Consider the following 22433-nt stretch of genomic DNA (forward strand, 5'->3'; position numbering starts at 1 on the left):
GTTTGCGTGTCCCAATGATCCTAGGAGCTATGTTGTCCGGGGGCTTTATGCCCCCTGGTAGGGTCTCCCAAGGCAAACTGGTCCTAGGTGAGGGATCAGACAAAGAGCAGCTCGAAGATCTCTATGAGGAACACTGACAAGGAACCCAGATTTCCCTCGCCCGGACGCGGGTCTTTCACACAATTAAAAAAAAAATAATAATAATAAATTAGGTTGACCAGCACTGCCAGTTTCCCTTATTTTCTTTTCCGGGAGTTGGCAAACCTAACACTGCCTGTGAAGTGGTTGCTCAAGCAATAACTTTTTTGGACAAAGAAACATTTACATCACTAGAGTATCATTCTTTAAAGCAAAAACCTCCTCCAAGGCAAAAAAAAAGAAGAGAAAAGCAAAATAAATGAAAAGCAAATTGCTTACCTGTGGGGTTTTTTGTCCACTTGTTTGCTAGCTTGTATAGGTTACTTCCTGGTTCACTAAGACTGCCATTTTGGATTCTCTTTTGTCAGCATACTAACTTAAAAACTGCAAAAATGGATTATAGCATGCACCCCATATTATGAGAATTTCTACCAAAGTGTGAATGTTTCTTACTTGTTGATCAAAAAACTAAAATGTGGTGCTAAATTGGTGCTGCTGCTGGTACATTTGGACTAGTACCGTATTTTCCGCACTATAAGGCGCACCGGATTATTAGCCGCACCTTCAATGAATGGCATATTTCATAACTTTGTCCACCAATAAGCCGCCCCGGACTATAAGCCGCGCCTACGCTGCACTAAAGGGAATGTCAAAAAAACAGTCAGATAGGTCAGTCAAACTTTAATAATATATTAAAAACCAGCGTTCTAACAACTCTGTTCACTCCCAAAATGTACGCAAATGTGCAATCACAAACATAGTAAAATTCAAAATAGTGCAGAGCAATAGCAACATAATGTTGCTCGAACGTTAATGTCACAACACACAAAATAAACATAGCGCTCACTTTCTGAAGTTATTCTTCATTCGTAAATCCTTAGTCTTCGGTGTCCGAAGTGAAAAGTTGGGCAAATGTGAGATCCAAAATGGCCGGTTCCGTCTCGTCGAAGTCATCGGAGTCAGTGTCACTGTTATCCAGCAGTTCTGTGAATCCTGCCTTCCGGAAAGCTCGGACCACAGTTGTGACCGAAATATCTGCCCAGGCATTTACGATCCACTGGCAGATGTTGGCGTCGTCTGGCGCTGCCTCCCTGTCTTAGTGAATGTGTGTTCGCCTTCTGTCATCCATTGTTCCCACGCAGTTAGCAGTCTAGCTTCGAATGCCCTGTTGACACCAATATCTAGCGGCTGGAGGTCTTTTGTCAATCCACCCGGAATGACGGCGAGTATTGAATTAAGCGCGTAAGCGTGTCTCTCAATGTGATGTTATGAGCTAGCAAATATAACAACTACACTACCCAGCATGCAACAATAGTTACGAGCATGCGCGGTAGCCCTGAGAAGCGTTGTATGCTGGGAGTTAGAATGTGGTTATGAGCACGCTGTGAGTAAACGTTGAGAACTCAGTTAACACGCCTCGTCTGCATTATTTATAATTAGACAGACAACACACTTAATAGGAGCCATTTTGGGGTCTTTACATAAACACACAAATGGAAATGAAACGTCACATATCCCAGCATGCACCGCGCGCTTCTTCTTCTTCCGGGGGCGGGTGGTTGGTTACAGTACAAGAAGAAGCGCTTCCTGTTCTATGGGGGCGGGTGCTTACCTTGGCGGTTGCTTGCGTAGAAGAAGAAGCGCTTCCTGCTCTACCGGGAAAAAAGATGGCGGCTGTTTACCGAAGTTGCGAGAACGAAACTTTATGAAAATGAATCTTAATATTTATCCATATATAAAGTGCACCGGGTTAAAAGCCGCACTGTCAGCTTTTGAGTAAATTTGTGGTTTTTAGGTGCGGCTAATGGTGCGGAAAATACGGTATGTACGAGAAGTGAAGTGGTGATGTGTTCAAGTACTACTGGGAAATTTGGGCTATCATTGTTTTTGAACTACCATATTTTTTGGACTATAAGTCGCAGTTTTTTTTCATAGTTTGGCCGGGGGTGCGACTTAAGTGTGAAATTATTAACACATTACCGTAAAATATCAAATAACATTATTTAGCTCATTCACGTAAGAGACTAGACGTATAAAATTTCGTCAGATTTAGCGATTAGGAGTGACAGATTGTTTGGTAAACGTATAGCATGTTCTATATGTTATAGTTATTTGAATGACTCTTACCATAATATGTTACGTTAACATACCAGTTGGTTATTTATGCCTCATATAACGTACACTTATTCAGCCTGTTCACTATTCTTTATTTATTTTAAATTGCCTTTCAAATGTCTATTCTTGGTGTTGGGTTTTATCAAATAAATTTCCCCCAAAAATGCGATTTGTACTCCAGTGCGACTTATATATGTTTTTTTCCTTCTTTATTATGCATTTTCGGCAGGTGCGACTTATACTTCGGTGCGACTTATACTCCGAAAAATACAGTAGTTGGCTACAATCAAAAAGGAAAAAAACTGTTTTACTGGCAAATGTATTGTCTTTTTGGACATTTTTTCGAACTGCTCCCACAGTGGAGTGTTTTAAGTCTCGTCTGAAGACCCACTTTTATTCTCTGGCTTTTAACACTACGTGAGTTGTGTGGTCCTTTGTTGTCCTCTGAGTTTTTAAAATTTTGATTTCTATTTACTGTTTTAATTAGTTTTACCCTTTAAAATCGTTTTTAATCCTATTTATTTTATATTGGTTTTATATGTATTTATTTTTTGTTTTTATTCAGTCATTGGTGGAGCTAAGGATAATATTTGAATATTGTTTTTAATATTCTTTGTGCGGCACTTTGGAAAGATTTTGTTGTTTAAATGTGCCATATAAATAAAGTGGATTAGATTGATTTTTTCCCCCCTATTTTTCTAATACATCATATTTTAACCCTGTGACCCCGAAAGGGACAAGCAGTAGAAAATGGATGGAGGGATGGATAATATTTTAACTCAAAACTAAGGGTATACTGGAATCATACAAAGTAACCATGCAGGACATCCATCCATTTATTTTCTACCGCTTGTCCCTTTTGAGGTTGCGGGGGGTGCTGGAGCCTATCTCAGCTGCCATCGGGCAGAAGGCGGGGTACACCCTGGACAAGTCGCCACCTCATCACTAGGTCCAATTTAGTGTTGCCAATCAACCTATCCCCAGGTGCATGTTTTTGGAGGTGGGAGGAAGCCGGAGTACCCGGAGGGAACCCACACAGTCACGGGGAGAACATGCAAACTCCATACAGAAAGATCCCGAGCCCGGGATTGAACCTAGGACTATTCAGGACCTTCTTATTGTGAGGCACATGCACTAACCCCTGTTCCACCGTGCTGCGTTCCATGCTGGACAGGTTGTGAATAAGGTTGTTATATAGCGTGACTTATAAAGACACACTACCTTTAAAATTGTCAATTCACAATACAGTCAGGGTTCTGGGTGAGTTCAAGAGAAGTTCCAGGGCCCTTATATGGTTAGATTGGCAATTTCCCACTGCTCTGCAATGTGGCACAAGTAAGCATTGTTGTGTTTATCTTTATTATGTGAAGGGGAATGGCTATGGGCAGAGGTGGATGGAGTAGCTTAAAATTAAACTCAAGCAAGAGTATCGTTACTCTAGAGCAGGGATGTCCAAAGTGAGGCTCGCGGGCCGCTAATTTTAACTGATCGTGGCACATTCTAAAATACTATTTAAAAAAAAATTAAATACATTAAAAAGTGGAATAAAAGAGCAAACAGGTGAAATGTAACGAGAACTAGTTGCAATGTTGACTCTAATAACACAGAGCTGCCATACAGGCATTTTTTTTTTAACTTTAAATCAAATCAAATCAAATCAACTTTATTTATAGAGCACATTTAAAATTTACCACAGGGGTAGCCAAAGTGCTGTACAATGAGCAGGTTAAAAGATAAAACGAGTACCGAGCAAACACAACACAACACAAACAGAACACGATAAAAAATAAATAATTAAAATAGAATTAATAAAAACATAAAAACATAAAAACAGGATCACAGCAGGTGTATTATGGGGCGCCATTGCAGGATGGATATCACTCAGTGTTAAAAGCCATGGAATAAAAGTATGTTTTTAAGAGAGATTTAAAAACAGGAAGAGAGGAGGCTTGTCTAACACTCAGGGGTAGGTCGTTCCAGAGCTTGGGAGCAGCAACGGCGAAAGCTCTGTCACCTCTAAGCTTCAGCCTTGTGTCAGGGACCGTCAACAGCAGCTGATCGGCTGATCTTAAGGATCGGGTGGGGCAGTAAGGCTGAAGGAGGTCGGAGAGATAGGTTGGCGCGAGGTTGTTTAGACATTTAAAAACAAATAAAAGGAGTTTAAAATGTATTCGGTAACGCACAGGGAGCCAGTGAAGGGACGCTAAAATAGGGGTGATGTGCTCACGTCTGCGGGTCTGTGTTAGCAGACGAGCAGCAGAGTTCTGCACGAGCTGCAGGCGGGCGAGGGAGGCCTGGCTAATGCCAACATACAGGGCATTACAATAATCAAAACGAGTCGAGATAAAAGCGTGGATTAATTTCTCAAGATCATGTCTTGATAGAAGCGGTTTCACTTTCGCTATTTGGCGTGATTGATAAAAGCTTTTTTGAACGACGCTGCTGATTTGTTTTTCGAATTTAAAATCTGAGTCAAACTTTACCCCCAGGTTTGTGACAGAGTCGCTGAGATACGGGGTCAGAGTGCCGAGGTCAACGTTGGGGGAGGGAGAGTGACTTGGACCGAACAATATAACTTCTGTTTTATCTTCATTTAGGCTCAGGAAGTTAGCTGAAAGCCAGACTTTGATGTCGTGCAGGCAGTCAATAAGACGTTGAACCGTGTTATTTTGTGCCATGGGAAAATAAATCTGGCAATCATCGGCATAAAAATGAAATGCAATACTGTACTTCCTAAAAATAGAACCAAGGGGGAGAAGGTAAAGCGCAAATAAAATTGGGGCAAGGATTGAGCCCTGGGGGACCCCATGTGGTAAAGGAGCTGTGGACGACATAAAACTGTCTACTTTTACACAAAAACTCCTGTCGGTTAGGTACGACCGGAACCAGTTGAGGGCGGCGCCCTTAATGCCCACACAGTTCTCAAGACGAGTGATTAAGGTGGCGTGGTCGACGGTGTCGAACGCAGCAGACAGATCTAAAAGCACCAGGACAACATATTTACCAGAATCAGTGGACAGGAGGATATCGTTAAAAACTTTTAGAAGCGCTGACTCTGTGCTGTGGAGGGCTTTAAAACCGGACTGGAACAGCTCAGTGATACCATTATCCTCTAAGAAGGGCAACAACTGACTGTAGACAACCTTCTCTAATATTTTGGAAATGTATGGAAGATTAGAGATAGGTCTGAAGTTAGAGAGGAGAGAGGGGTCGAGGCTGGGTTTTTTAAGTAGAGGTCGTACCACTGCATGTTTAAACTCTACTGGAACTATTCCAGAAGAGAGGCTACTATTGATAATGTTAAGGACACTTGATCCATTAAAGCCGATACTGCTCAAAAAATAATAATGAATTGTAATTAATGTTGCTGTGAATTATTTACCGATTCAAGGCCTCAATTGTGTCACATCAGAATGTTCACTTTAAAATATTTGCAGGGAAAATATTAATTTTTTTGTGTTTTTGCCATAAAAAAATAATTTTTCTATGACAAAGATACAACAAACAATATTAGATTAGGGCTATATAAATAAACATTGATTGATTGATTGATCTCGAGACTTAGGCGTAGAAAGTAAAATATAAAAATGTATGACTTATTTTTAACACTTTTATGAGTGGGGCCCTTTTGGATCCCCAATCATTTCTCAAAAAATTATAATTTAATTTCAATGTTCACTCACTTCAGTTCAGTTCAGTTTATTTCAAACATGCATACAATACGATACAATGTAATGCATCACATTTGTTTTATTACAGTGTGTCCGTAATGGAGTAGGAAGAAGCAGAGCTTATTTAATCCTACCCCTTTTCATATCATACCAGTCTTATCCCATTTAGTTGTTCTCTGTTTGTAACAGAACAGTGAATAAATAAATACATAATAAATAAATAAATATACCATAAGTCAGTAAACAAATATTAAATACATAAATAATCATTGTTTCTCTTTTTTTTAATGGTTCAAGATATTTACGATAATTGTTCTTCTTTGGACTTTGTACACACTTGTAGTTTGAACAGTGTCTTAAACTGAATATTATTGGTGCTTTGTTTGATTTCTTTGCTTAATGCATTCCATGATTTAATTCTACATACTGATATGCTAAAGGTCTTAAGTGTTGTATGTGCATACAAATGTTTGAAATTACATTTTTCTCCAAGGTTATATTTCTTCTCAGTTGTTGAGAAGAATTGTTGTACATTCTTGGGTAGCAGGTTTTAGTTTACTTTGTACACAATTTTAGGTGTTTGCAAATGTACTAAATCTTTGAATTTCAATATTTTTGATTCAATAAATAACGTTTTGTATGTTCTCTATATCCAACATTATGTATCTGTCTATCTGTGTTGGCCCTGTGATGAGGTGGCGACTTGTCCAGGGCGTACCCCGCCTTCCGCCCGATTGTAGCTGAGATAGGCTCCAGCGCCCCCCCGCGACCCCGAAGGGAATAAGCGGTAGCAAATGGATGGATGGATGGATGGATGTATTATTCTTAATAGATATTTTTTGTAACATAGTTAGTGAATGATGTGCACATTTGTAGTTGTTTCCCTATATTTCTACACAATAACTCAGATATGGTAACACTAGCGAGCAGTAAAGAATATGGAATGAATTTTTCTATAGAAACATGTTTTGCTTTATTCATTATTGACGTGTTTCTTGCTACTTTATGTTGTATATTTTTTTACATTAAGTTTCCAGTTCATTTAATCATCTATTATTACACCCAAAAATGTGTTTTATTTTAACTTTTTTAATATCTACTTATTTGTATTTGTGTTCGACTTTCCCTTCTACTGTTACCAAATAGCAATATTTTAGTTTTGCTGAGTTTCAAAGATAATCTGTTTTTGTCAAACCATCTTTTTAACTTGTTTATCTCTTCTGTTATTATTTGTATTATCTTCTGTGTGTTCTCCCTTGAACAAAACTCAGTTGTGTCATCTGGCCAAAGTGGCGCAAATCAGATTTTTTCGAGATTAGATTTTTTTCCAGCAGACTGTTTACACTGCAAGTAAAATGTGATATTTATCGGACTCCAGTGTGAACGCGCACAGGCCTCAATGTGGCCCCAATGTGGCCTCGACGTCACTTGCGTGCGTACGTCGATAAACGGAAAACAAAGTAAATTGGCCGGGAGGAAGTCGCTACTACTACAAAATAAAATAAAAGTCGCAACACCTTAAACATCAGTGTTTTTTTAACGTTAAAGTAAATTAAAGCAATATAATGTATAAATTGATATATGTAGAGCGGTGGTCAGCAACTCACGGCTCTAGAGCCACATGCGGCTCTTGAGCGGTGCCCTGGTGGCTCCATGGAGCTTTTTCAAACATGTATGGAAATTGAAAAAAATGGGGTGAACATTTTTTTTTGTTTTTATATGATTTCACGACACAAACCTTCCTAATTGTTAGAAATCCCACCGTTGAATATGTTTATGCTTCACTGATGAGAGTATTTGGTCAGCGCCGTTTTGTCCTACTAATTTCAGCGGCCCTTGAACTCACCGTTGGGTGGACTGTGACTCAACAGTTTGTTTACATGTATAACTTTCTCCGACGCCGCCACAGAAAGTTGTGTTTTATGCCACTCCTTCTTTGTCTCATTTTGTCCACCAAACATTTTATACCGTGTGTGAATGCACAAAGGTGAGCTTTGTTGATGTTATTGACTTGTTGGAGTGCTAATCAGGCATATTTGGTCACTGCATGACTGCAAGCTAATCCATGCTAACATGCTATTTAGGCTAGCTGTATGGACATATTGCATCATTATGCTTATATAAGACTTTTAAAGTGATTTTGATAGTAGGCTAATATAACTAATATGGATCATGTGTTGTCTATAGAATCTCCTCTCTGGTCAACAAAAGCACCATGAGGATTCTAGCGGGAACTCTCGTTCAACCCTTTTTCGATTACGCATGCACCTCCTGGTACCCTAGCACATCCAAAACCCTCAAATCTAGACTCCAAACATACCAGAACAAGCTAGTCAGATTACTTCTAGACCTCCACCCCAGATCACACTTCACTCCTACCCACTTCTCCAAAGTGGGCTGGCTCAGGGTGGAGGACAGAGTAAAACAACTTGCACTGAGCCTGGTCTATAAAATCCGCTACACCTCCCTGATACCGAAGTACATGTCAAACTACTTCCTTAACGTAAATGACCGCCATGACCACAACACCAGGGGGAGCTCCACTAACCACGTTAAACCCAGATTCCGATATAACAAAGGTCTTAACTCATTAACTTCAACCCTAAACTAACACCCTCCCCGAATTGTTAATAATCAAATGTAAATAATCAAATGTAGATGCTTTTTCTTATGCTTTCTTCTTATGCTTGCTCTCTCTCTCTCTCTCTCTCTCTCTCTCTCTCTCTCTCTCCCTCTCTCTCTCTCCCTTCCTCTCTCTCCCTCTCTCCTACTTGCTGTACATATCCTACCAAGTCAGACCTACACCGTTTCAATGTCCATTTCTCTGATGATACAATTGTTGATGACTGAAGTGAAGTGATTTACATTTATATAGCGCTTTTTCTCAAGTGACTCAAAGCGCTTTACATAGTGAAACCCAATATCTTAAGTTACATTTAAACCAGTTTAAACCTAACCCCCCCACCCCCTCCACATCCCACACCCCGGATTGTAAATAATGTAAATAATTCAATGCATATACTCTGATGATTATCTTGTGTGATGACTGTATTATGATGATAGTATATATGATAGTATATATCTGTATCATGAATCAATTTAAGTGGACCCCGACTTAAAGAAGTTGAAAAACTTATTCGGGTGTTACCATTTAGTGGTCAATTGTACGGAATATGTACTTCACTGTGCAATCTACTAATAAAAGTCTCAATCAAAAAAGTCTTCATTATGACACTTATATAAGTCTTTTAATTTTTTTCGGCTCCAGACCCATTACTTTTTTGTATTTGTGGTCCAATATGGCTCTTTCAACATTCTGTGTTGCCGATCCCTGATATAGAGTGTAATATATTTGGGAGGGTTCTATACTATTAATGGCTGTTAAGTAGAGGAGACATGGACATCAGCGTGGGTCTACATTAGCTTTATTTTTCAACTCACATGTAAGCAAATACGCCACAGCGTCAATTCAATAATCACTATTTCTTCAGGATCAAAATATATATTCTTATATTACATGCAGCCTATTATTTGTGCACTATTGACCAGTGATCCACCGAAAATTCGGTCGTCTGAAATAAAAACCGAAACCGGATATTGTGATGAAATATCCATTTCCACGAGTGACGTAGCTCGCCCAAAGCTTAGGAAAATAATCGCATTCAGGTTGCATTGTGTTTATAGACTGCAGTCACATTTGAAAAGATCAGATTCCAATCGGATTCCGGACTACCTCCCGATGTGGCCTGAATTTGAAGCACTTTGAGGCACAACAAATTAGATTTGGTGTGCAGTGTAAACGGGGCCTTAGACTTGTTTTCTAACGAGTTTCAGCACATTTTGGAAAGCCCTCTTTTAGCTCCGAAATGTGTGCGGATCTGCATCAGCCTGCTGACGTCACCAACAGAAGACTGGAGGAAAGTCCGTATTGTGTTGTTTGTGTTTTGTTAACATCTTCATCTCGAATCATGGTATTTTCACGCAGAATTTGAATGAACGATCCAATATGTCTGCCAGATGCATTGTTGCAGGTTGTAGCAATACAACTAAAGAAGGGGTTAGCCTGCATACATTTCCAAAAGATGGCAATATGAGGAGAGTGTGGACCTCTCCAAGCAAACTGACTCGGACCAAATGAGAGGAGTGTAATTTTACAGCGATGAGTTTAATGATTTTCACTTGAATGGAGAAGCTTTTGGTCGGAGTTTAGAGGGAATCAATTTCGAAGACTGAAGCCAATTTAGGAGCACTCTCGAGGGGAGGAAGACTGAGTCAGAACCTGCGGAAAAACGGGGAAATAAGAGTAGACAGAGCCCTCAGAAATGGGAGAAAAAAATGTAAGCGGCTCGTATTCCATTTGTGTCCTCTTCTATTGACGTTTACAAGAAATAAAGAAAGAGCATGAGGCTACGGTGTCTATGGAAGAAATGGCTATTATTTTATATGTATCCATCCATCCATCCATCTTCTTCCGCTTATCTGAGGTCGGGTCGCGGGGGCAGCAGCCTAAGCAGAGAAGCCCAGACTTCCCTCTCCCCAGCCACTTCGTCCAGCTCTTCCTGTGGGACCCCGAGGCGTTCCCAGGCCAGCCGGGAGACATAGTCTTCCCAACGTGTCCTGGGTCTTCCTCGCGGCCTCCTACCGGTCGGACGTGCCCTAAACACCTCCCTAGGGAGGCGTTCGGGTGGCATCCTGACCAGATGCCCGAACCACCTCATCTGGCTCCTCTCGATGTGGAGGAGCAGCGGCTTTACTTTGAGCTCCTCCCAGATGGCAGAGCTTCTCACCCTATCTCTAAGGGAGAGCCCCGCCACCCGGCGGAGGAAACTCATTTCGGCCGCTTGTACCCGTGATCTTGTCCTTTCGGTCATAACCCAAAGCTCATGACCATAGGTGAGGATGGGAACGTAGATCGACCGGTAAATTGAGAGCTTTGCCTTCCGGCTCAGCTCCTTCTTCACCACAACGGATCGATACAGCGTCCGCATTACTGAAGACGCCGCACCGATCCGCCTGTCGATCTCACGATCCACTCTTCCCTCACTCGTGAACAAGACTTCGAGGTACTTGAACTCCTCCACTTGGGGCAAGATCTCCTCCCCAACCCGGAGATGGCACTCCAACCTTTTCCGGGCGAGAACCCTGGACTCGGACTTGGAGGTGCTGATTCTCATCCCAGTCGCTTCACACTCAGCTGCGAACCGATCCAGTGAGAGCTGAAGATCCTGGCCAGATGAAGCCATCAGGACCACATCATCTGCAAAAAGCAGAGACCTAATCCTGCAGCCACCAAACCGGATCCCCTCAACGCCTTGACTGTGCCTAGAGATTCTGTCCATAAAAGTTATAAACAGAATCGGTGACAAAGGGCAGCCTTGGCGGAGTCCAACCCTCACTGGAAACGTGTCCGACTTACTACCGGCAATGCGGACCAAGCTTTGGCACTGATCATACAGGGAGCGGACTGCCACAATCAGACAGTCCGATACCCCATACTCTCTGAGCACTCCCCACAGGACTTCCCGAGGAACACGGTCGAATGCCTTCTCCAAGTCCACAAAACACAATATATATATATATATTTTTTTGCTCATGTGAACCATATCAGTTTTGAAGTAATCATGGACCAGGGCGACAAAAACATGCAATGAAGTGATCAAATTGATAATTTTACATGATTTTATCCACACTGTCTATGCAGGGAAATGGGCTCCAGTTCTGTAGGTGACGTCACTCCAAGAGGGGCGACATATCGAGTCTGGCGATGGAAAGCGGGCTCCACTCACCAGTCCGTAAAGCCGCTCAAGTTTGCGGACGACACTACCCTCATCGGGCTCATCTCGGATGGCGACGAATCCACCTCTCTGGCGTCAACAACCTGGAGCTGAACGCCCAGAAAACAGTGGAGATGATCATGGACTTCAGGAAAGTCACAGCCCCACCATCCCCCCTCACCCTGATTGACTTTCCCACCCCCGTCTCCATTGTGGACTCCTTCCGTTTCTTGGGCACCACCATCACCCAGGACCTCAAGTGAGAGCCGACCATCAGCTCCCTCATCAAGAAGGCCCAGCAGACGATGTACTTCCTGCGGCATCCTCACCTCCTCCATCACCGTGTGGTGCCCCGGCACCACAGTCCAGGATAAGCATCGACTGCAGCGCATGGTACGTGCTCCTGAGAAGGTGATAGTCAGATTACTTCTAGACCTCCACCCCAGATCCCACCTCACTCCTACCCACTTCTCCAAAGTGGGCTGGCTCAGGGTGGAGGACAGAGTAAAACAACTTGCACTGAGCCTAGTCTATAAAATCCGCTACACCTCCCTGATACGGAAGTACATGTCAAACTACTTCCTTAACGTAAATGACCGCCATAACCACAACACCAGGGGGAGCTCCACTAACCACGTTATATTCCGATCTAACAAAGGTCTTAACTCATTCTCTTTCTATGCCACATCAATGTGGAATGCACTCCCAACAGGTGTAAAAGAAAGGGCATCTCTATCCTCCTTCAAAACCGCAATAAAAGTACACCTCCAGGCAACTTCAACCCTAAACTAACACCCTCCCCGGATTGTTAATAATCAAATGTAAACAATCAAATGCAGATATATTTCTTATGCCTTCTGATCTCTCTCTTTCTCTCTCTCTCTCTCTGTCCACTACTTGCTGCACATATCCTACCAAGTCAGACCTACACTGTTTCAATGTCCATTTCTCTGTTCTCAATTGTTGATGACTGATGATAACAACCAAACCTAACCCCCCCCCTCCACACCCCGAATTGTAAATAATGTATATAATTCAATGTATACACCCTGATGATTATCTTGTGTGATGACTGTATTATGCTGATAGTATATATGATAGTATATATCTGTATCATGAATCAATTTAAGTGGACCCCGACTTAAACAAGTTGAAAAACGTATTCGGGTGTTACCATTTAGTGGTCAATTGTACGGAATATGTACTTCACTGTGCAACCTACTAATACAAGTCTCAATCAATCAATCAATTGGCTGCAATCAATCAATCAATCAATCAATGTTTATTTATATAGCCCTAAATCACAAGTGTCTCAAAGGGCAAGCTCCCATCACTCCAGGACCTGTTCTCCTCCAGGACCAGGAGGCATGTGGGTCGGATCACAGCTGACTCTTCTCACCCTAACTATTCTCCCCTCTCCTCTCAGGCAGGAGACTACAGTCCATCCAGACCCACACCTCCCGCCACCTGAACAGTTTTTTTCCCCTCGGCCATCCGGCACATGAACAATAACAAGATCTGATAGCTCAGTTACAGCTCATGTTATTACCTATTCTGTGTTTTATGTTGCACGATTGCACCAAGAAAAAGTCCTAGTTTGTGAACCCGTTCTCAAACAATGGCAATAAAAAACTATTCTGATTCTGATTAAGTACAGTTAAAGGTTCTGCTTGCAACTTCCTCACAGTCACATTTTCAAAGCAAAAAAATATAGCAAGAACACCACCGGCTAGCTGTTACCATTAATGGTTTTCGCCACACAATAATTGCTACTTTAACTTGAACTTTTTAACACGGGGGTCGGCAACACTGCCCTAGTGGCTCCCTGGAGCTTTTTCAAAAATGTATGAAAAGGGAAAAAGGTAAGGAAAAAAAATAATTTTTTGTTTTAATATGGTTTCTGTAGGAGGACAAACATGACACAAACCTTCCTAATTGTTAGAAATCCCACTGTTTCCATTAAACATGCTTCACTGATGAGAGGGTTTGGCGCGCGCCATTTTGTCCTAAAGTCCTTGAACGCACCGTCATTTGTTTGCATGTACAATTTTCCTTGATGCTGCCACAGAAAGACGTTTGATTGATTAATTGATTGAAACTTTTATTAGTAGATTGCACAGTACAGTACATATTCCGTACAATTGACCACTAAATGGTAACACCCGAATAAGTTTTTCAACTTGTTTAAGTCGGGGTCCACGTTAATCAATTCATGGTATTTCACGTGTTTTATGCCACTCCTTCTTTGTCTATATTTGTCCATCAAACTTTTTATGCTGTGCGTGAATCCACAAAGGTGAGCTTTGTTGATGTTAAAGTTAAAGTCAAAGTTAAAGTACCAATGATTGTCACACACACACTAGGTGTGGTGAAATGTGTCCTCTGCATTCTCCCATCCCCTTGTTCACCCCCTGGGAGGTGAGGGGAGCAGTGAGCAGCAGCGGTGGCTGCGCCCGGGAATGATTTTGGTGATTTAACCTCCATATCCAACCCTTGATGCTGAGTGCCAAGCAGGGAGGTAATGGGTCCCACTTTTATAGTCTTTGGTATGACTCGGCCGGGGTTTGAACTCACAACCTACCGATCTCAGGGCGTACACTCTAAACACTAGGCCACTGAGTTGTGTGGAGTGCTAATCAGACATATTTGGTCACTGCGTGACTGCAAGCTAATCGATGCTAACATGCTATGTATGCTAGCTGTATGTACATATTCCATCATTATGCCTCATTTGAGCTAATTTTATTTGTAGTTTCCCTTTCCTTCAACTTGAACACACACATCACATTCTAAGCCAGTCATTTCCAAGAGTTATCACACCCTCTGAAAAGCCTCTGTTTTACTAATGTTTTCCAATGTTGTAAAAATATGTAGAATAAATATTACATTTCAACATTTCTGTCAACAAAGATTTGCATCAGCCTGCGACACATAGTCAATTTGATAGTAGTCTAATATAGCTAATATAAACACTTACGTCATGTGTTGCCTTCATTTTAACACTTATATAAGGCTTTACATTTTTTGCGGCTCCGGACAGGCTTTTATTTTGTATTTTTGGTCCAATATGGCTCTTTCAACATTTTGGGTTGCCGATCCCTGGTTTAACAAAACACATTTGTTTGACAATTGTCTGTATTTTTCACACTTATAAAGTGAATTTTTTTTCTTACCGACCCGAATAATATGATTGGTGTTTACGGCGGTCACTCACCCTTGGTCTCGTCCACACGTGTGCACACATACAAAAGCAGTCCAAGAGAGATAACTAACAATTTGCAGTCCCGTTGTTTTTATGATAGAATTTGCATTCAATGACAGCTAACGCTAGCTATTCAAATTGCTATTATTAGCTAACAACACTTAAAGCTAATGTGCATATGTACAGCCGTGGTCAAAAGTTTACATACACTTGTGAAGAACATAATGTCATGGCTGTCTTGAGTTTCCAGTAATTTCTACAACTCTTATTTTTTTGTGATAGAGTGATTGGAGCACATACTTGTTGGTCACAAAAAACATTCATGAAGTTTGGTTCTTTTATGAATGTATTATGGGTCTACTGAAAATGTGACCAAATCTGCTGGGTCAAAAGTATACATACAGCAATGTTAATATTTGCTTACATGTCCTTTGGCAAGTTTCACTGCAATAAGGCACTTTTGGTAGCCATCCACAAGCTTCTGGTTGAGTTTTTGACCACAAAATTGGTGCAGTTCAGCTAAAGTTGTTGGTTTTCTGACATGGACTTGTTTCTTCAGCATTGTCCACACAATTAAGTCAGGACTTTGGGAAGGTCATTCTAAAACCTTAATTCTAGCCTGATTTAGCCATTCCTTTACCACTTTTGACGTGTGTTTGGGGTCATTGTCCTGTTGGAACACCCAACTGTGCCCAAGACCCAACCTCTGGGCTGATGATTTTAGGTTGTCCTGAAAAATTTGGAGGTAATGATCCTTTTTCATTAATGGATTATATTTATATAGCGCTTTTCTAGACACTCAAAGCGCTTCATAGAGAACTGACAACCCATCATTCATTCACACCTGCTGGTGGTAAGCTACTTTCATAGCCACAGCTGCCCTGGGGTAGACTGACAGAAGCGTGGCTGCCAATACGCGCCTACGGCCCCTTCATCATTCATTCACCAGTGTGAGCGGCACTGGGTGAATGAAGGGTGAAGTGTCCTGCCCAAGGACACAACGGCAGCAATTTGGATGTCAAGAACCTACAACCCTCAGGTTTCTGGCATGGTTGCTCTACCCACTACGTCATGCCGCCCCATTGTCCCATTTACTCTCTGTAAAGCACCAGTTCCATTGGCAGCAAAACAGGCCCAGAGCATAGTACTACCACCACCATGCTTGACGCTAGGATTGGTGTTCCTGGGATTAAAGGCCTCACCTTTTCTCCTCCAAACATATTGCTGGGTATTGTGGCCAAACAGCTCAATTTTTGTTTCATCTGACATCACATGGACAAAGATAAGACCTTCTGGAGGAAAGTTCTGTGGTCAGATACTGGGGCAAATAATACATAGAGAGGACTTTTGGTGTAATCTTGGTCCAACAAAGTCAAGGTTTCATGGGTCACTTAACCTCTTAAGGCCCAAGCCGTTTGTTTACATGATTTTTGTATTTCTCTTTGCTATTTGGGCTTATTGGACCCAAATTAGAATAAAAACTAAAAATCATCTTTTTATATGATGTAATTAGTCCTAAGGATGTCCGATAATGGCTTTTTGCCGATATCCGATATTCCGATATTGTCCAACTCTTTAATTACCGATATCAACCGATACCGATATCAACCGATATATACAATTGTGGAATTAACATATTATTATGCTTAATTTGGACAACCAGGTATGGTGAAGATAAGGTACTTTTAAAAAAAATTAATAAAATAAAATAAGATAAATACATTAAAAACATTTTCTTGAATAAAAAAGAAAGTAAAACAATATAAAAACAGTTACATAGAAACTAGTAATTAATGAAAATTAGTACAATTAAGTGTTAAAGGTTAGTACTATTAGTGGACCAGCAGCACGCACAATCATGTGTGCTTACGGACTGTATCCCTTGCAGACTGTATTGATATATATTGATATATTTGATTTGATTTGATTTGAAGTATTTATTTCAAACCTGCACAATACAACAACACACATTTTTTTTTCTACATTTTGGCAGAGACATTTATGCAAGGCTTGAAAATATAAATATATAATGTAGGAACCAGAATATTAATAACAGAAAGAAACAACCCTTTTGTGTGAATGAGTGTGAATGAGTGTAAATGGGGGAGGAGGGTTTTTTGGGTTGGTGCACTAATTGTAAGTGTATCTTGTGTTTTTTATGTTGATTTAATTAAAAAAATAAAATAAAATAAAATAAAAAAACGATGCCGATAATAAAAAAAACGATACTGATCATTTCCGATATTACATTTTAATGCATTTATCTGCCGATATATCGGCAGGCCGATATAATCGGACATCTCTACTTAGTCCATAAGTAACAAACGTGTACTTCATGTGTAGTGACATGCTATTTTTTATTTTTACACTTTTTTTCCCCTCATTCCATTGTATGTTATACTCTTCTGACACCATATGTTGGCATAAGACCCCAATTCAGTAGTGTACACAAGTTTGGAAATAAGAGCTAAAAGGTGCTGTCCACGCATGTGGCCACTAAGGCCTTTAGAGGTTAATAAACCTTATTTCTTTCCATTTTCCATCAAATGAAGGCATACAGGTTCAAATATTATTTATTAAAGTGTGCAATTAGGCGCAAATCCACAATATGTCCGAACACGAAGCCAGCTAACATCCTCCCAAAGATCAATACGCAACCCTTTGCAAGCCCGACTTGACTATTCTATCACGCCGAATGTCTGGAGCATCATTTTCGGTTTACCCACCTTGGTTTTGATTCCGTACAGCAGCACCGCCGCCGTCGGGGATCTGCTTGCTTTGGGGCCAAAGCTGCTTTGTTCTGAGGCGATGCTGACAGTCTCTTTATCTCCTCCTGTCAGACAGAACTCTGTTTGATCTGCAGCTTCTTACACATCTTCCACATTCTGGTCAGATGACCTGCGAGCTCGCTGCGAAAATGAAGGTTGGAAAAAAAAAAAAAAAAAAAAAAGTGAAGGGAAAAGTTGGGTTGCAATTAGCGACCGTTACATGGCATGCAAACCGCCTTTGCTGGGTTCACCCATCAAAGAGGCGTGCGTCATATCTGCACACGTGCTACATATGCTGGAGTGTGGATTATCAACACACTTCTACTTAGGGTGCTTGGCCTCCACTATCAAACACAGCTGAATATAATGCGTCGCCTTTGTCACCGTCTCCAAGATGAGTGCGACTAACGGCAATTAAAAGGGACGCGCCACATTAGATAGTATGGAGAGAGAGAGAGAGAAAAGGGAAGTAAGTATGCACTCCCTCCAAACCGCCACTGATGCCGCCGTGTCTATTGATCTTTATTACAATACGAGCAAGCTGTACCATGTTTGATGGTTTTGTACAGATCTTAGTCGCCCTCATTCATAATTACTGCTACACGTGTAGAACCAAGGGCAACTTCAGACGCCGCGCCATTTGAAACGCCAGACGAAGGGAGGGGATGACGGGAAATCTCGACGGGGGCCCCTAGCGGTGCGCACAGCTCCCGAGCCCCGGGGCTATCGTTCCTCCTGCCGAAAAAAAAAAAACACCTGCAGCAACTTAAGTTTTTACAAAGATCAAATTATGGAGCGGATTTTAAATGAGTAACGAGGCCAACCGTGTTCCTTTTGCTCTGGGAAGCTACACGGGGAAAAAGTTAGCGGTGTTTTTGGTTCCCTTTGGTTGAAACGAGGCAATGGCATTACGTTAATAAGGACTTTTTGCCTTTATGTATTCATGCAAAAAAAAAAAATCCTGAATTTCACCCAATTCCTTTGCAAAAATACTTTAAAATGTGTCGTGCAGTTCAACAAATAATAAAAGGTTAACATTTGAACCGATACGCTCCCAATTCTCTGTACATGGGAATCAATACCAGAACTCAGCACAACCAATTGTTGGTACTTTTGGGTGTTAATAATTAAATAAGTGGTTTAATAATAAAAATCTATTTTTTTAAGGAACCATATAACAATGAGCTTTTAATGATAACTGTGCTCTCTATTCTGTTTTCTTATTGAATTACTGAGTCTCATTTGCAAGTATTACAAAACCCAAAACCAGTGAAGTTGGCACGTTGGGGAATTCGTGAATAAAAACAGAATACAATGATTTGCAAATCATTTTTCAACTTATATTTAATTGTATAGACTGCAAATACAAGATATTTAATGTCGAACTTTTTTTTGCAAATAATCATTAACTTAGAATTTAATGGCAGCAACACATTGCAAACAAGTTGGCACAGGGGCATTTTTACCACTGTGTTACATGGCCTTTCCTTTTAACAACACTCAGTAAACGTTTGGGAACTGAGAAGACCAATTTTTGAAGCTTTTCAGGTGGAATTATTTCCCATTCTTGCTTGATGTACAGCTTAAGTTGTTCAACAGTCCGGGGTCTCCATTGTGAAGTGAAGTGAAGTGAATTATATTTATATAGTGCTTTTCTCTAGTGACTCAAAGCGCTTTGCATAGTGAAACCCAATATCTAAGTTACATTTAAACCAGTGTCGGTGGCACTGGGAGCAGGTGGGTAAAGTGTCTTGCCCAAGGACACAACGGCAGTGACTAGGATGGCGAAAGCGGGAATCGAACCTGGAACCCTCAAGTTGCTGGCACGGCCGCTCTACCAACCGAGCTATACCCCCCGTTGTGGTATTTTAGGCTTCATAATGCGCCACACATTTTCAATGGGAGACAGGTCTGGACTATAGGCAGGCCAGTCTAGTACCCGCACTCTTTTACTATGAAGCCACGTTGATGTAACACGTGGCTTGGCATTGTCTTGCTGAAATGACCCGTGCCACCTTTCAAATTGTTGGAAACTGTGGACGTTGTGTCCTCCGGAACAAAGAGGAAAAGAACCATCCGGATTGTTATCGGCGCAAAGTTCAAAATCCAGCATCTGTGATGGTATGGGGGTGTATTAGTGCCCAAGGCATGGGTAACTTACACATCTGTGAAGGCGCCATTAATGCTGAAAGGTACATACAGGTTTTGTAGCAACATATGTTGCCATCCAAGCAACGTTATCTTGGACGCCCCTGCTTATTTCAGCAAGACAATGCCAAGCCATGTGTTACAACAGCGTGGCTTCATAGTAAAAGAGTGCCGAGTACTAGACTGGCTTGCCTGTAGTCCAGACCTGTCTTCCATTGAAAATGTGTGGTGCATTATGAAGCCTAAAATACCACAACGGAGACCCCGGATTGTTGAACAACTTAAGCTGTACATCAAGCAAGAACGGGAAAGAATTCCACCTGAAAAGCTTCAAAAATTGGTCTCCTAAGTTCCCAAACGTTTACTGAGTGTTGTTAAAAGGAAAGGCCATGTAACACAGTGGTGAAAATGCTCCTGTGCCAACTTTTTTGCAATGTGTTGCTGCCATTAAATTCAAAGTTAATGATTATTTGCAAAATAAAATTAAGTTGCTCAGTTCGAACATTAAATATATTGTCTTTGCAGTTTATTCAATTGGATATAAGTTGAAAAGGATTTACAAATCATTGTATTCTGTTTTTATTTACGAATTACACAACGTGCCAACTTCACTGGTTTTGGGGTTTGTAACATTAATCTCCGAACTCATGCCGGCGTTATTCCGCCTTCTGAGGTTGCCGTGGCAGAGGCGGCACGCTGCCTGTGTGCAGGGGAATTTGATGCTTGGCATGCACGCTACATCTGAGTGTGTGTGAGCTTTAAAGAGCCCTGCGCGTCACATTATTACATCAACAGCTCCAATACTAATTCGTCCCAAACACAAGCATTTAACCTATCCATTATTCATCTATCCAACAATGCCAGGGGGCAAAAAAAACCAAAAAAAAAACGGCGCTCCCCTCCCCTCGTCCATACTGTATATCTGCCCAGCTCCACAGAGGCTGATGCATTATTCAAGGGTGCGCCCGGCTAAAAGACTGTTCGCCTTGTTCTCCACTGCTGGAGGCAACAATCCCCTCGCAAGGACAACGCTCTTCTACTCTGAAGTTTCAAAGTTGCATCGCCATGTTTGCTCATAACTCTTTACTCAACTACTCACCGTTCTTCTGCCGTCTTGTTGCTCATGTGTGGCGGTGAACTGAGAGACAGGGAAAAGAAAAAAAAAAGAAGAACAATTTCTAGGTCAGTCATTTGGGTGTGATTTGAACCATGCCTGGTTCTAACTAGGATGGACATGACAAACAAACACACGTGCGAGGCAAGTACCGTATTTTCCGCACCATTAGCCGCACCTAAAAACCACAAATTTACTCAAAAGCTGACAGTGCGGCTTTTAACCCGGTGCGCTTTATATATGGATTAATATTAAGATTCATTTTCATAAAGTTTCGATCTCGCAACTTAGGTAAACAGCCGCCATCTTTTTTCCCGGTAGAACAGGAAGCGCTTCTTCTTCTACGCAAGCAACCGCCAAGGTAAGCACCCGCCCCCATAGAACAGGAAGCGCTTCTTCTTCTACTGTAAGCAACCACCCGCCCCCGGAAGAAAAAGAAGCGCGCGGATATTTCGTTTCATTTCCTTTGTGTGTTTACATCTGTAAAGACCAGACTACAAAATGGCTCCTACTAAGCGACACGCTTATAACGCAGAATTTAAACTTAAGGCAATAAGTCATGCCGAAGAACACGGAAATAGAGCAGCAGCAAGAGAATATAACATAAATGAATCAATGGTGCGTAGGTGGAGGAAGCAAGAAGATGACCTGCGCCAGGTAAAGAAGACAAAACAGAGTTTCCGAGGGAACAAAGCAAGATGGCAACTGTTGGAGGACAAACTCGAACAGTGGGTTGTTGAGCAGAGAGCAGCAAGCAGAAGTGTCAGCACCATCACTATTCGAATGAAGGCAACAACGCTAGCAAGCGAACTTCACCTGGATGATTTTAAAGGTGGTGCTTCTTGGTGTTTCCGGTTCATGAAAAGACGCAATCTCTCCATCCGCACACGGACCACTATTTCACAGCAACTGCCTAACGACTTTAAAGAAAAGCTGGCTACTTTCCGTGCATATTGTAAAAACAAGATAGCTGAAAAAAAGATCCGGCCAGAGCACATTATCAACATGGACGAGGTTCCACTGACTTTTGATATTCCTGTGAACCGCACTGTTGATATAACGGGAGCACGTACGGTGAATATTCGCACCACAGGGAATGAAAAGTCGTCCTTCACTGTGGTTCTAGCTTGCCATGCTAATGGCCAGAAACTTCCTCCCATGGTGATATTCAAAAGGAAGACCTTGCCAAAAGAGACCTTTCCAGCCGGCGTCATCATAAAAGCTAACTCGAAGGGATGGATGGATGAAGAAAAGATGAGCGAGTGGTTAAGGGAAGTTTACGCGAAGAGGCCGGGTGGCTTTTTTCACACAGCTCCGTCCATGTTGATATACGACTCTATGCGCGCCCACATCACAGATGGTGTCAAAAAACAAGTGAAGCACACAAATACAACACTCGCCGTCATTCCGGGTGGATTAACCAAAGAACTCCAACCGCTGGATATTGGTGTCAACAGGGCATTCAAATCACGACTGCGAACGGCGTGGGAACAATGGATGACC

The 22433-nt window shown here is 41.6% G+C and overlaps 1 long non-coding RNA gene across 1 annotated transcript in view; it reads right to left on the bottom strand.

Annotated features, from left to right (window-relative positions):
• LOC140678853 (uncharacterized) overlaps window positions 1-22433 on the bottom strand; it is a 127090-nt gene that overhangs the window by 44723 nt on the left and 59934 nt on the right. Inside the window, exons 2-3 of the long non-coding RNA XR_012050498.1 lie at window positions 20916-20954; window positions 17627-17809 (exon numbers count right to left, since the gene is read on the bottom strand). This is a non-coding gene — a long non-coding RNA (uncharacterized lncRNA). The remainder of the gene's footprint in view (window positions 1-17626; window positions 17810-20915; window positions 20955-22433) is intronic.

This window comes from Nerophis lumbriciformis, linkage group LG06, assembly GCF_033978685.3.
Source record: "Nerophis lumbriciformis linkage group LG06, RoL_Nlum_v2.1, whole genome shotgun sequence".
In the NCBI taxonomy this organism is placed as follows: domain Eukaryota; kingdom Metazoa; phylum Chordata; class Actinopteri; order Syngnathiformes; family Syngnathidae; genus Nerophis; species Nerophis lumbriciformis.